The sequence below is a fragment of the Cotesia typhae genome, unplaced genomic scaffold (assembly GCF_013202065.1).
Source record: "Cotesia typhae breed Kobodo isofemale line unplaced genomic scaffold, CoteBio_Ctyphae scaffold_13, whole genome shotgun sequence".
Taxonomy (NCBI): domain Eukaryota; kingdom Metazoa; phylum Arthropoda; class Insecta; order Hymenoptera; family Braconidae; genus Cotesia; species Cotesia typhae.
The window spans coordinates 6076956-6091033 of NW_027423774.1; the positions used below are offsets into that span (position 1 = coordinate 6076956).

Sequence of the window (14078 nt, forward strand, 5' to 3'; positions counted from 1 at the left end):
CGAGTGTGTTACAATATGAATTGGTTACGGTTAGCCCGAGCACACTCCAACAGAAACAATATTCGCTTTGCGATACCTTACACCAAAAGCATAGGTATACATTTAAAGGACAGGAGATGCGGCTTTTCACGCTTACGCTCTAAAGCTTCGTCCAAGTGCCCGGATTTACGCTTTAATACCTACACACATGTACATATTTATTGAGCGTGGTTCAGTGAAACATTTTAGTTGAAATACTCTTGGTGGCCATACAAATCGATATAGATATATTTTTTTTAATAAAACATTTAAATTGCGGTACTTTATAGCATCTATGTATCGATGTGTGTGAATTTTTATTTTTTATCTCATACAGTACCCTCCTGACAGAGAGGATCTGTGTGGGTTAGTCCACACTAATATGCAAATATTTGCGAACAACAGAGTATATCAAGTTGCACTTGAAGCAGCATTCAGTTGGTAAGAGCTCAAAAAAATTTTATCGACAGTCCGGATGCGGACGTAACGGCGTGAATCCAGTTGTATTGGACTCTCTAAAATGCCTCTATCGGTTATCTCACGTTCTTTATTTTTATTTATATCCTTTTAGTTTTTTTTGAGGTTGGTGGATACTTTTCCGCAATCGAGTCGCGTCACTCTTCGATCGTGCGCTAAATGCTGTAGGCTACTGAGAATCATTTTAATGGTTATCAATGTCAGAAATATTGAAGGCTAGATTGAAGAAACATTCAATTATTTATTTTTTTTTACACTTGATTTATTTGAAACGCATTGTCAATCAGATAATTAATAGTTCGCTGTTATTTATTGAGGTGTTTATTTGCGTGCAATTTAAAAGATAAAAATTATGAAATTAAACGAGTACTTGATCTCCATAGGAACTAATTGGCACTTGATACGCTGTGGAGCGACCCCAGTTAACGAACGCTTTTCAAGTATCGCCGCAGGGAGAACTTTTTTTTCAAACAGCCCACCAAAGTACGCGGTCTGCTATTAACAGAGACATCAATCGCTGTTTCTCATGCTATACCTTGTTCTTGTCTTTTTGCACTTATATACATGAACATGTACTTTGCTCAATCTCTTTCTCTCTCTTGATCAAGTGAAATTTAAATTAGTTTAGTAATCTGTCGGAACTTTGTTCAAATTTAATTAATTTTTTCTCTTTGCTTCAATCTCAACCAACAAAAAATCGGGAGATATATTTTCAGTACTGAGTCAAATTCTCAAATCATTAATTTTAAATTACACAGAAAAAAAGGTTTATTTGAGCCAAGAAAATATTTTTCTTCCTAATTATTATCTTAAGCGAAAAAAAAAATTTTTTTTGACACAAGAAATTTCACTTATTCCAAAAATTAATTCTCTTGCTTAAAGAAATACGTATCTTGATTCAAGAAAATTTATTTAAGTCAAGAAAGTCTTCTTGTTTTGAGAAAATTCAGTCTCTTGCTCCAAAAAATTTTGTTTTTGATAGAAGTAAATTTTCTTGCCTTGAGAAAATTTCTCTCTTGCTCCAAAAAACTAAATATTTCGATAGTAAATTTTCATTAATATTTTTATTGACTAACATGTCAAATTAGAAGATCAAATAATATTGAATCATTTTTTTTCATTCAATATGTACAATTGCACGCTAAAATAATATAAAATGGGTATCAAATATTCAAGAGAAAAATTTTCTCAAGGTGAGAAAATTTTTTTCTCAGCTGAAGTAGGTGGCACTGCTTCCCTAAAGTATCTAAAAATCTTGATCAAATATAAAAATTTATTGTATCAAGTATTTATGATAATTTGAATGAAGAAAAAATGACTTCCACCAAGAATAGAATTTCAAGAAAACTTTTCACTTCGGCCAACACAACTTCGGTCTACCTTTAGGCACCGAAAAATTTTCTTGAGGCAAGAATTTTGTTCTCCAGTCAAGAAATTTTTCTTTCAGTATAGAGATATTTTTTTCACTTGGATTAATAAAAAATCAAAGAGTATATTTTTTTTTATCATAAATTTAAAGCTGTAAGTTATTGAATTAATAAGAAAATCTAATAGAAAAAAAATGCTTAAACAATTTATATTCACAAGGCAAATAAAAAATTTTCTTACACTCGAATCCAATTTAAATGTGCAAAAGTCCTTGGCTTTGATACAAAGAAAAAAAAGTAAATACGGAGAGATCTAAAATTTAAGAATATAAAGTAAAATTCAAAGAGTAAGAGCTTGAAGTAATAAAAAAGTGGATGAAAAAAAAAAGGGATAAAAAAAAGATGACGCGATTCGTCTTTCGGAAAGCCAATTAAAGAGAGGCTCTTTTGGTCTCCCGGTCTCTTGAGAATATTCCAACTAAAGCACTGTATAAAGTCTTGTCTCTTTTTCCCATCAGAGCATCAGCAACCGCGAGCGCAACCACACCGACATCCGTAACTTAAACTCGTGGAAAATAAATCTTGTTCGTTCAGTTACCCGCAGCAAAATGCACAAGCTAGAATTACAACCAGGGAGCGAGCTGAGAGTCAAATTGCCTCTAGTACTATCGTTTGTATTTCTGATGCGAGCGATAACGAAGAGACATTTTTGCTCGTTAAACTTCGGTTTTCCCACGTACACACCCACCCATCCAGTATTTTCTTTCTTCATTATTGTTTTTATAAACTTTTTACTCAAAACTACAACTCTGCATTTTACAATCAGCTCTTTTTACTCATTTAACATGATTTTTAAACTTTCCACCGCTTTTTATTCCACGCGATTTATTTTAATTTATTTATTAATCTTCTGGTTGTTACACACAATCGTCGTCTTAATACTAATGGCGGCTTTATTAACGACGAGGCTCTTTAATAATTTACCCGGTAGTTTAGCACTTTAACGATCCAATTAATCTTTTTAATTCGGTTCTAGCTTAGTTAATTCTTTATAAATTATAATAATGTAACATTGTTATTAATATAAGACAGTAGAGTTTGACAAAGCCATTGTAAAAAGTAATTGCTTGTACGTAAATAAGTGAGTGGTGCTCGATGCAATTAACCGTAGAGTAATACACGAGGTAGTAGTTGAGAAGAAGGAGTTTGAATTGGATCAAGGGCCTGGACAAATAATCGTTTCAAACACCCTTCGTACAATCTAATTCTCCGTCTGTATTTAACCACATCGGGTAATTAAGTTTCTTGTGGGTTTCACGGGCCACCGCCTTCCTTAGAGTTTGGCTTTCACAATTGCTGTATAACTTGTTACTAACAGACGTACACGATCAAACTTTAATAACTTTTTAGATCTTTATTATCTTCATCAGTTGTCTTATTAATTTAATTATATATTCATTTAAAAAGCTTTTAATTGTTAAACTTATCTCTAAACGATAACATCATTATATTTATTGCCTGAAAGAGGTGCACTGATAGAACGATTAAGTAACTAAATTTTTAGTCATTTATTTGGGAGGAAAAAATTATTTTTTACTCATTAATATTATTTGTTACAGTTTAAGAAATTATTTCTTTATTCTAAATAAATTATATCCTTATAATAAAAATACATGAGAGTGTGAAGTTAGTCAATAGTCGAAACTCGTAAGAAAATGGGACCTGATTCCTTATTGGTCAAAATTAAGGCGTGCGCGTAGCGAAATAAATATTTTTTTCCACCAAATAATTTATTTATTTATTTATGTTCAAGACTTGTTTAATTATTAATTTAATAATCGCGCAAATAGAAAAATTATAATTTAATTTATTTTATTTATTTTAATTACTTTGATTCATTTTGAGCAAAAAAATTAGTTAAAAAATTAATTTCTTCAATATCAATAAACGATTTATTGAGTAGCAATAAATAATTTGTTAAACACTACTAAATATTTATTTGGTAGAAATAAATGGGCTTTAATAAATCGTGACCCAAATGCCAAAAGGGCATATTACGGTAGCTAGATAGGGTTTTATGCCAAAAGGGCGTATAAAAAAATTTTTTTTCGCCATTCAACTCAGAACTGCTCCTAACGTGAAGATTTGTCAAAAAAAATTTTTCGATGTACTAATGCCAAAAGGACACATCTCAAAACATACGCCCTTTTGGCTTCAGAAAAAGTTTAGCCTAGAGCCAAAAGGGCGTATAAAAAAACTTTCAATTTTGCTCTGAAATATAAAATTTAACTCTAAAAAATAAATCGAGATCATTTAATATTGTTGAATTTCGCGCCTCTGACTCAGCAACCATGTTAGATATCGCAACTGTTTTTTTTTCTTTTTCAATTAAAATTATAAACAGAATTCGTATTAAAATTGTAATAAGGTAAAAGACCCAGTTATTGACACTGGCCTTGGTGTTTGACACTTGCAATTTTATTCTAATTAAAAAAATCAAATGTTCTCAAAAAACGAATTTTCTTAAAATTTATAATTCAAAAATTATATTTATTAATTTATTAGAGTTGATTTGTTTTTTTTTTAATTAAAATAAAATTGCAAGTGTCAATAACTAGGCCAGTGTCAATAACTGGGTCTTTTACCTTAATAACCTTTTAAAATACCTATTTGTAATCTAATAATCAATATATATTTTCAATTCTGCAGCAAAATGAGTAACATATGGATCACAATTCAAAGCAATCGGCAAAAAAAATTATGCGCCCTTTTGGCTTTAGGTTACTATATTTTCAATGTCCTAAAACTAAAAGGGCATATAAGTTAAAACATACGCCCTTTTGGCTTCAGAAATTTATTTTTTTATTTTTAGAATTAGAAAGTGTTAATAAAGCGATTAGTAAAAAAAAAATTCATACGCCCTTTTGGCAATGCAAAGCTAAAAGGGCGTATAAATTGATATGCGCCCTTTTGACATTTGGGTCACGAATTATGATTTCGTAACTATTACTAAATCTTATTAAATAGAACTAAATACTTCAACCAGTGTGAGAGGTGAAAGATGATGGCGTTGTTGAAAAGTATTCGATCGAAATTAAAGGCAGTACTATCGCAGGTGTACCACAAACTTAGAGGTACAGTTTAAATATCGGTGGGTCATTCTATCTGGCATTCACAGGTCAGCAAACAATCCCAGAACACACGAACTAACTCTCAGGGTCGAGAGTGAATAATAACAATAACTCAACTCACTTGTGTTGGTTTTGGTGGTGGTCGAGCTTCAGACTGTCTAACGGAGCATCTTTGGCAGCTGTGCGCTTCATCTTTATCCTTTTAGCCTTTATCCCTTATCCTGGAAGCTTTCGGTGCTTCGCACAGGTCACCTGGAAATCCCCCGTGGAAAGAAATGGGCCATGGTTAAGCAAAAATAGAGGAGGAAAAAAATAAAGTTTTACCCAAGTTTTACGATGAGTGCTCGCCGTTCAGTCTCGAGTAGTTGGCATCTTGGCGTGTGTAATGACTTTACGAAGAATACTCACCGGTGCTTTTATTCTCCGCTCTGCACAGTGCTATTACCGCGGGCTAAAAGAAAAAAAAATAAAAAAGAGCCCTTTAATGTACGCATTCTCGCTTCAAATTAAAAAATTTTAAATTCAAGTGTTTTCCCTTTTTTAAATTACTTTTTTTTTTATATTTTATGGATAAATATTTTATTGGGTCGTTTATTAACTTTGGTGATATTTTATGTGCAACTTCTGTCGCCAGATACAAAGTAGCCATCAGATAGGGATGTTTAACTCGACCGCCAGCTCGTTTGCATTCAGTTTGCTGATGATGAAACACCTGTTCTGTATAATCACATAAATATTATACACACACCTATATATATGCTCAGAGATTAGCTTTTCTGAGTTTGAGAGCAACTTGAGTGAGTTACACGTACGCTGATGATATAGCAAGTTAAATCTAAAGTTTAAATTGAATTTAGCATTAAAGGAAAACTTTTGCGACTACGTTTGAAAATAATTAGAAAAAAAAATTAAATCTTTTTTTTTTTGAATAAATTTGAAATAAATTGTGATGAAAGTTGGGATTTTTTTTTTTTTTTTTTTTTTTTTAATGAATAAAGGTAATAATTTTTGTGAGAATAAAAAATTAAAGGGAGTTTTAATGACTTAATTTATGTATTAAGAAATAATGGATATATTTGTGGAATAAATTTATTGTATATATACGGGGAAGATTGTTGAAAAGTTTAGCAAACATGTAGAATAACCAAGAATCGAAAAATAAACTCGAGTAATAGTTGGAGTAGTTGCGGAAATAGTTGCTACGAAAATTGGAAATTGGATGGAAAAGTATGTTCAAATATTTACGCACAAAATGCCGTAATTTAAATTTTAATTTAATTTAGTTTGTTATAAGTTAACATATTTAATGATTTCATCGTCTCATGATTTTATTTACTGGCTCGAGTGTCTGTCGGTAACATAAATCTAGTAAATTATGTATAAGTATACAATTCTCCAGACATTCACTCGAGAGTTCCCTCGCCGACACTGAGTATGACTAAACCTACTGATAAAATCGATATTCCTCGGAAAGTTTTCGCTAAGAAAATTTAAAACTTTCCTAGAGGGATTTCCAGTCACGTGAACTGAAGAAAAAAAATATTTTTTATTTTTAAATTTACTTTCAATCAGGGACTACTTTTAAATTAAAATTCCTTCTATTACCATACATTATGCTAATTTTTTTAAACGACTTTCAATAATTAAAATTCTTCGATAAAATATTCAATTTTCATTTGATAAATTTTATCACATAAAAAATTATTTTTTTATTGAATGAAAAATTGATTTTACAGTGTTATACTTTTTCGTGTTAATTTAACACAATAAATGTTAAATTTACACATAAAAGTGTTAAATATTTAACACAAAATTTTTTGACGGAATGACACAAAATTTTTTACTATGTATCAATTTTAAAATTAATTTTTAAATTAATTAATAACATTTTTGAGGAAATTTCTGATCAATTTACTCATTAAATAATTATTAACATTTAATTGACTAATAAAAAATATAGCACTCTGAATTACCGATTCACACTTGACAACACCGCAAGAGTTCCCTAGCCTTAGAATTTATTTTTGTCTACTGTCCAACTAAAATGACTAAGATCTTCTAGATTAATATTTTTTCAATCAAATTCAATGAAAATAAATTTTCTTTTAAATTGTTAATTACATTAAATTCTTAATCAAGTACACGCCAGGTGGGATCTCCATTTACTTACACTGATAAAAAATTTAACTTGACTCAAGAGCCAAACTTTTGAATCAAGAATACCATTTTGATGAAAATAGTTTTTTTTAGTCAAGAGAATAAATTCTTGAATTAAGAAATTATTCTTGATCTGGGAAAATTATCTTGTTTCAAGAATTTATTATTTTGACTTAAGAACATCATTTTCTTCAAAATTTCTTTAAACTCTTCAGTCAAATTAATTTTTTTATCAGTGTACATGTGAAAATTACAATTTTCAAACCTAATTATTTCATTAAATATCCCGGAAGCTAACTGTTTTAATTATTTTATTAATCATTAGGCTACGTAGATTAAATTTACAAACTGTTAGGAAGTTTTAAAAATTTGAGCACTTCGCGTGAATCTCTTTAAATAAAAAATAAATATAATTAAAATAAAAAAAAGTTGATTTTTTCCGTAATACCTTCGGAAACCTCCGTTTTTATTGTTTTAATCGAAAGCTTATTATTTTTTCAATCAAATTCAATGAAAATAAAATTTTTTTTAAATCGTTGATCGCATTAAATTCTTAACCAATTACACGGCTAGTGGAATCTCCATTTACCTACAAGTAAAAATTACAATTTTTTAACGTAATTATTTCCTTAAATATTTTTAATTTTTTTATTAATTATTAGGCTACGTAGATTGAATTCACAAATTTTCAGAGGTTTTAAAAATTTTATTACTTTGCGTGGATCTTCTTAAACAATCGATTGCATGTATTTTGGTCATAAAAAACCAAAAAATAAAAATTTAGCATACAAAGACAATGGAAGAGTGTCTTTTGTCATGATCCACATGACAAATAGTGACATTGCAAACCAAAGAATACGTGTGGGGAAGTGAAGGGCAAGTAAAGAAGGTACGGAGGTATTATTCCTCAAGAGACCTGAGAAAAACTAGTAGTAAAGCCAAGATTATGTCAGTCCAGACGCTAAAAATAATAATAGTAATAATAAGACGAAGAAAATAACCGGAAATGAAAAGAAAGCACGCAAAGTACTCTCGGATAAACGTAAATAGAACGTAAAAAATAATAAAAATTTTTTTTCTTATTGTGACGTTGAATTTTATACCAAAGATACATTACTCTAATTATTATTATCATTATTCAGACTATTGTTATGTTTATTATAATGATAACGATTATTCTCTTTCATAAATATTAAATTATTATTTATTTGACAATATTTATTCAGTTGTAAAGAAAAGAACCGTTAAAATTGATAACAATAATGTTGGAAAAATTCTTAATACATCTTTGTTATGGCTCACTGTCTAACGATCGGAGAAAAATGCTCTTGAATTGTAATAAATCTTTTTAACGACAACAATAAGCTAGAATAACTCACTATTTCATATCTCAAACGATCCCTGTAATCTGTAATTTTTCTCAACTGCTTTATCGATCATTAAATTCCGCGCAAACATATTTCGTATCTGTTTTTTTTTTGTTTGTCGCCAAATCCATTATTTTTTTGCTGTACACAACACTTATAGTTTTTGTAATACAGTCCATTAAAATTAACGTTCCAAAAAATTTCCTACTTTAATAATGCTTTTCCAGCAAAAAAAAAATTTCATTGCTATAGATAATTTTTGACGATTCATACACGGAAAGAACAAAATTATACTGCATATTCTCCCATATTATACTCAGTGTTATCTGTGGTAAAAAAAAATTTCAGATAATATCAAATATAATTCAGATTATACTAAATTATTTTTGTATTATACTCAGTGTAATCTCCGATTTGACCGAGTAATATTTCTCGTTATACTGCCTCAGATTACACTGGATATAATCCGAAAAAATATCCCGTATAATTTGAATTATACTCAGTAGAATCTTGGATTATACAATTTTTTAGAAAATTGTGCTGTTCAACTTTTTTCTTTTTTAATTTATAAATTTTTTGGAAAATTTGTTGAAATTGTGATAATCAATTTTTTTTTAAATTGTTCATTTTTTATGAATTTTTCAAAAAAAAAAAATACATCAATAAAATCAAATAGAAATTTCGTTCAAAAAAATAAAAATTAAAATGGTGACCCCACACGGAAAGAACAAGATGACACTGGATATCATCCCAGATTATACTCAGTGATATCTGTGGTGAAAAAAAATTTATAAAATTTTTAAAATTTGCAAAAGTTGTGGTAATCTATTTTTTTTCTTAATTGTGCATTTTTTTTAAATATATTAATAATATTAATAGAAATTTCGTTCAAAAAATTAAAAATTAAACTCGTGACCCCACTTGAAAATATTTACCAAAAATTTTTCAATCGCAAATTATCGGAAAAATTGTGCTTAAATGCTCCTTGAATATTTTCTATCCATGCATTGCATTTTTGAAAAATACATAAAAAAATGAACAATTAAAAAAAAAATTAACTATCACAAATTTTCAAAAAAATTTACAAATTAAAAAAAAAAAAAGTTGAATATTAAAATTTTTGAAAAAATTATATAATCCAAGATTCTACTGAGTATAATTCAAATTATACGGGATATTTTTTCGGATTATATCTAGTGTAATCTGAAGCAGTATAACCAGAAAAATTACTTGATCAAATCGGAGATTACACTGAGTATAACATAGGAGAATATCCAGTGTCCTTTTGTTCTTTCCGTGTAGGTGGTAAAATAATTGAATTTTCTGATAAAATTTTTTTTTTTTTTTAAATTTTTTACCAGAGAAACCAAATTATTTAGAGTACTCTTGAGTAAAGCCAGCAGTCTGTTGCTAATGATCTTGATGTGTACTCGTATCACTTGAATTCGGCGAGTTAACGAACCATAGATAGAAGCAGGCAAATTAAACAGATAAAACTTAAGCATTCGGTGTATCAGAACAGTCTAATTGATGTGCAGCGTAACTAGACGTTGATTTTCTAGACTTTAATGTTAGTTATTACCTGAGAAAAATTCTAATTTAAATACTTGAAAAATATCATGAATAAATAAATATATAAACAAATGTCGTTACAACTGTGAATTTTTATGCTCACAAACTGTAAACGAGAAAGTTTCGTCGGTGTTGTCATCATCCAGCTGGAAACCATTCAACTGAGAAACAGGAAGAGACGACTCAAACCCGCCACCAGTCTGCATCATCGCAACCATCAAGACCAAGACCAACAAACTAAACGTAAACTGAGCTTGCGATTGCTTTACACACATGTACACTTTTTTTTCTTCGGCCATTGTCCTTTCATAAATAAGCAAAATCCATTTAAACGCAAACTCGCGATTTTATTTTTTAATGTGTTATTTTTTTTTGCAAACATTCAGGAATTTAATATTTAATCAGATAAATGTTTTCACTGGAAATACCTCTAGCTTTTTTTTATTCATGGAATAATTGGGTAAATATAAATAATGGTTTAACATTTTGAACTGTGAATTATCATAATTAATCTATCTATATATAGGAGACTTTCTATAGATATAGTCACTCATCACGATATCTCTGGAATTACAAGACCTAGAGACTTGAAATTTGGCAGGAATATTCCTTTCGCTAAGTAGAGATCAGCTAAGAACGGATTTTACAAAATTCCTCCCACAAGGGGGGTTGCGGGAGTGTTAACAATTAAAAATTTCCGTTTTTAAACTATAGCTCCTATCGACTCCAAATTTGGTAGGAATCTTCTGTAAGAGATGTAGAAAAATTCTATGGGCAAATTTTACGATAACTCATCTCACAGGGGTTTGCGAAGGTGGGTGTTAACATTAAAAATTTTTAATTTCCAAGCTATAGCTCCTATAGACTCCAAATTCTCATTTCAAATTTTTTTCTTCGTGTCAATTGTTATTCATTTTCGAAAAATAGCCGCGCAAACATTATAATGATTGCACATTGGAAGTTACAATGAATATTAGCTGGAATAATTACATGGATAAAAGGTATATGCTAATTCGATGAAATTTGGAATTTATGAAAGTCAAATCAATACTCTAATTAAATTTCAAGTTTAGATCTAAAAATACAATTCTATAAAATGTCCAGCGAAGCGGGCGGGTAACAGCTAGTTTATAATAAAAATAAATAATTATTTAAAGCAGTTAATTGAACAAATAATGCGTTGATGAGGGAAATAGTATTCATCTAATCGGAAATGATATTGTTCACAGCGGGGAAGTGATGAAGGCACGAGTTTGAATGTTTAACTGAACTAAATCAGGGTGTGGTATTTAAATGGATAGATTGACGGAGTAAAACTAATATAGATGCAGAGGCGTGCTGCTGCAGTAGAGAATAAAAGGAGAGCTGTGTAAGAGGAATAGTGCTGAAATGGTTGTACAGTGTATGTGGGTGTTGTGTGAAAGAGAAGTGCATTCAAACAACAGGACGCCTCTGCTTGCGCAACTTGAATTATATAATGTATACAGTGTCGGTAGCATATACGCACCAAAACCGCTCAATAACCCACATTATTAACATTATGTTTGTTGATTTTACGGGAATGTGAACCTCGCTAACCGCACAGCCCACTAAATATTATTCTTATTTTTATATTACTATTACCTTATAACAAATATTTACTCAAGAGTATGTGCATAAAAGAAATTTATTTTTTCATTTTTAAAATAGTTTTTTAAATATTTAATATAAAGTCTTCTTTGTTTATTTATTTCAAAAGGGATGAGATTAAATTTTTTTGAAATAGTAAAAAATAAAAAATTGATAATATTCCACAATACAGTAAATGTAATGGCATTAAATATTTTTCGATATAAGTCACGAGCCATTGAATCGATATATAAGTTAAAATTGTACTACAAATTCGAAAACGAAATTCCGTTAGAGTTTTTATATGATTGAACAAAAAAATTCACTGTAAAATATTATTTGTACGTTTTTGAAATGTTTATAGTGATATTAAATTTTTTAAAGCTTTTTATGTTCACGATATTACCGATTTCGCAGAAACTATTACATATATAAATGCACCCGCTTAATGTAGGAGAGAGAGAGAGAGAGAAGTAACCGAGCATGGGCGGTGAAGCACGTAAGAACAAATCGAAAATTTAAATTGAGAAGGTTTATTGAGGAATAAAAATAAAATTGATCCAGAGTTTGTGAGAAAAAGAGGGAGGGGAAATCTAAATCGAGCTACGAAAATAGAATGTGATTGGGTACGCAGTACTCGTAGTCTATCGGTAATACTGCATTTATATATCTATGTAATATGGGAAGCTGTAGTAGTACTCTTGTATCAATCGAATTTACAGTGAATATACATGTATATATATATGTATGTATTTTTAAAATTGCAGTGCACTGATGATTGTTAAATAGTCCAGAGTTCGTGTCTAGTGATGATAGCTAAAATGATTGGATGTTTCTTTGCCCAGGACCAACTCAATCACTCAAGTGTTTCATTTACTTTTATTATTAGTAATTTATTTTACCGAAAAAATTCATCTAAATTTTTTAATATAGCCAGAAAAAAAATTCTATTAATTTAGGGCTGATGCAATCAAAATTTTTCTCCTTTATTCAGTGGTCGCTCTCTCTGTTTTACGCCCGATAAAATTTCCACAAATTAATTTTTTTCATTTTTAAATAACAGAATTTTTATTGTCGAATTAATCAACGTTATTTTAGCCGGATAAATCGTATTTAATCGAATAAAATCGAAAGTAAATAAAAAAAGGATAAATAAATGACGATAGGAGTATTATCATTGAAAGCACTAAATCCTTGGGAACCGTATCCACCGTTACGAGCATTCGAGTAAAACAGTCGAGGGTGAAAGCATAGGTGCGAGGTGCGATGGTAAGCATCTTCGTGTCGGATTAGTGGAAACGATCGTTTGTATTCTACCAACGGTTCAGCGTTATTTTTCCAGGACAAATACTCTATTACTTTATAGCTCTATATATATACATCATCGACCTAAACTTTGTTGAAATGCGCAAACAAATTATTATTAATACAGATCAAAGTATCTGACGTTTATTAAATATAACAGAAATATTTCTCGTCAACTTTTTTCTAATAAAAAGTTATTGATGTAACAGGGGATGTTTCGACAAACAGACGTATCTGATTTTAACGAGAGAGAGAGAGAGAGAGAGAGAGAGAGAGAGAGAGAGAGAGAGAGAGAGAGAGAGAGAGAGAGAGAGAGAGAGTCGGATCGTTTGTAGCATATGCAGTGAGATTAAAGAATAAAAAAAGTGTAGCACTATAAAATAGAATGTAGGAAAATAGAAAAAGACAGCCAAGTGCGGAGCTAATGTTATGGAAATTGGATGTTGAAGCAAAACAGCGGGACGTCACGAAGGGGATGAGATCAGGATTACTGTAAACTTTTTCCCCGGAAAAAACACACTCGCCAAATTAAATGGTTTATAATAACATTAAAGTATAATATTTCTTCCGACGAAGCAGTAGCAACAAACCAGGCCACCCACTCATTCGTTAAATTACCCCCTTTACCTGTAAGCTTGCCGGGCGTTTATAAAATCCTCCTTTTCAAGAGCATAAATATTTTTCTAGCGCTCAAAGTTTAAAGCAAAAAGTATTTTATTTATTTAGACTCAGTATAAGCCTCTTAAAATGTCATGGAAAATTTGAGTTATTAAAAATAACCGTGATTCTCGTGAAGATATTGATAATGAGAAAAACTGGGATTGAGGAGAGTGCCGGACTGGTGGATTGCTTTATAAACAGTAGGTTCACGGGATAAGAGTCCGGAGATAGAGGAAGAAAAAATAAAAAAAAAATAAGAGAGACGTTCCTTCAGTGTAGACTGTAGACTGAGCTGAGAATAAAGTTGAAACGGGTTTCGAGGCTACGGAGCGGCTCTTTGCTCTATCGAGAGGAGGAGGAGGAGGAGGAGGAGAAGGAGAAGTAAAAGAGGCGCGTCTCTTCTCTTTTCTCTTTGA

At 30.2% G+C, this 14078-nt stretch overlaps 1 protein-coding gene across 1 annotated transcript in view; it reads left to right on the forward strand.

Annotated features, from left to right (window-relative positions):
- The window catches only part of Nachralpha1 (nicotinic acetylcholine receptor alpha1), a 100062-nt gene that overhangs the window by 38209 nt on the left and 47775 nt on the right, over positions 1 to 14078 (forward strand). The window lies entirely within an intron of this gene.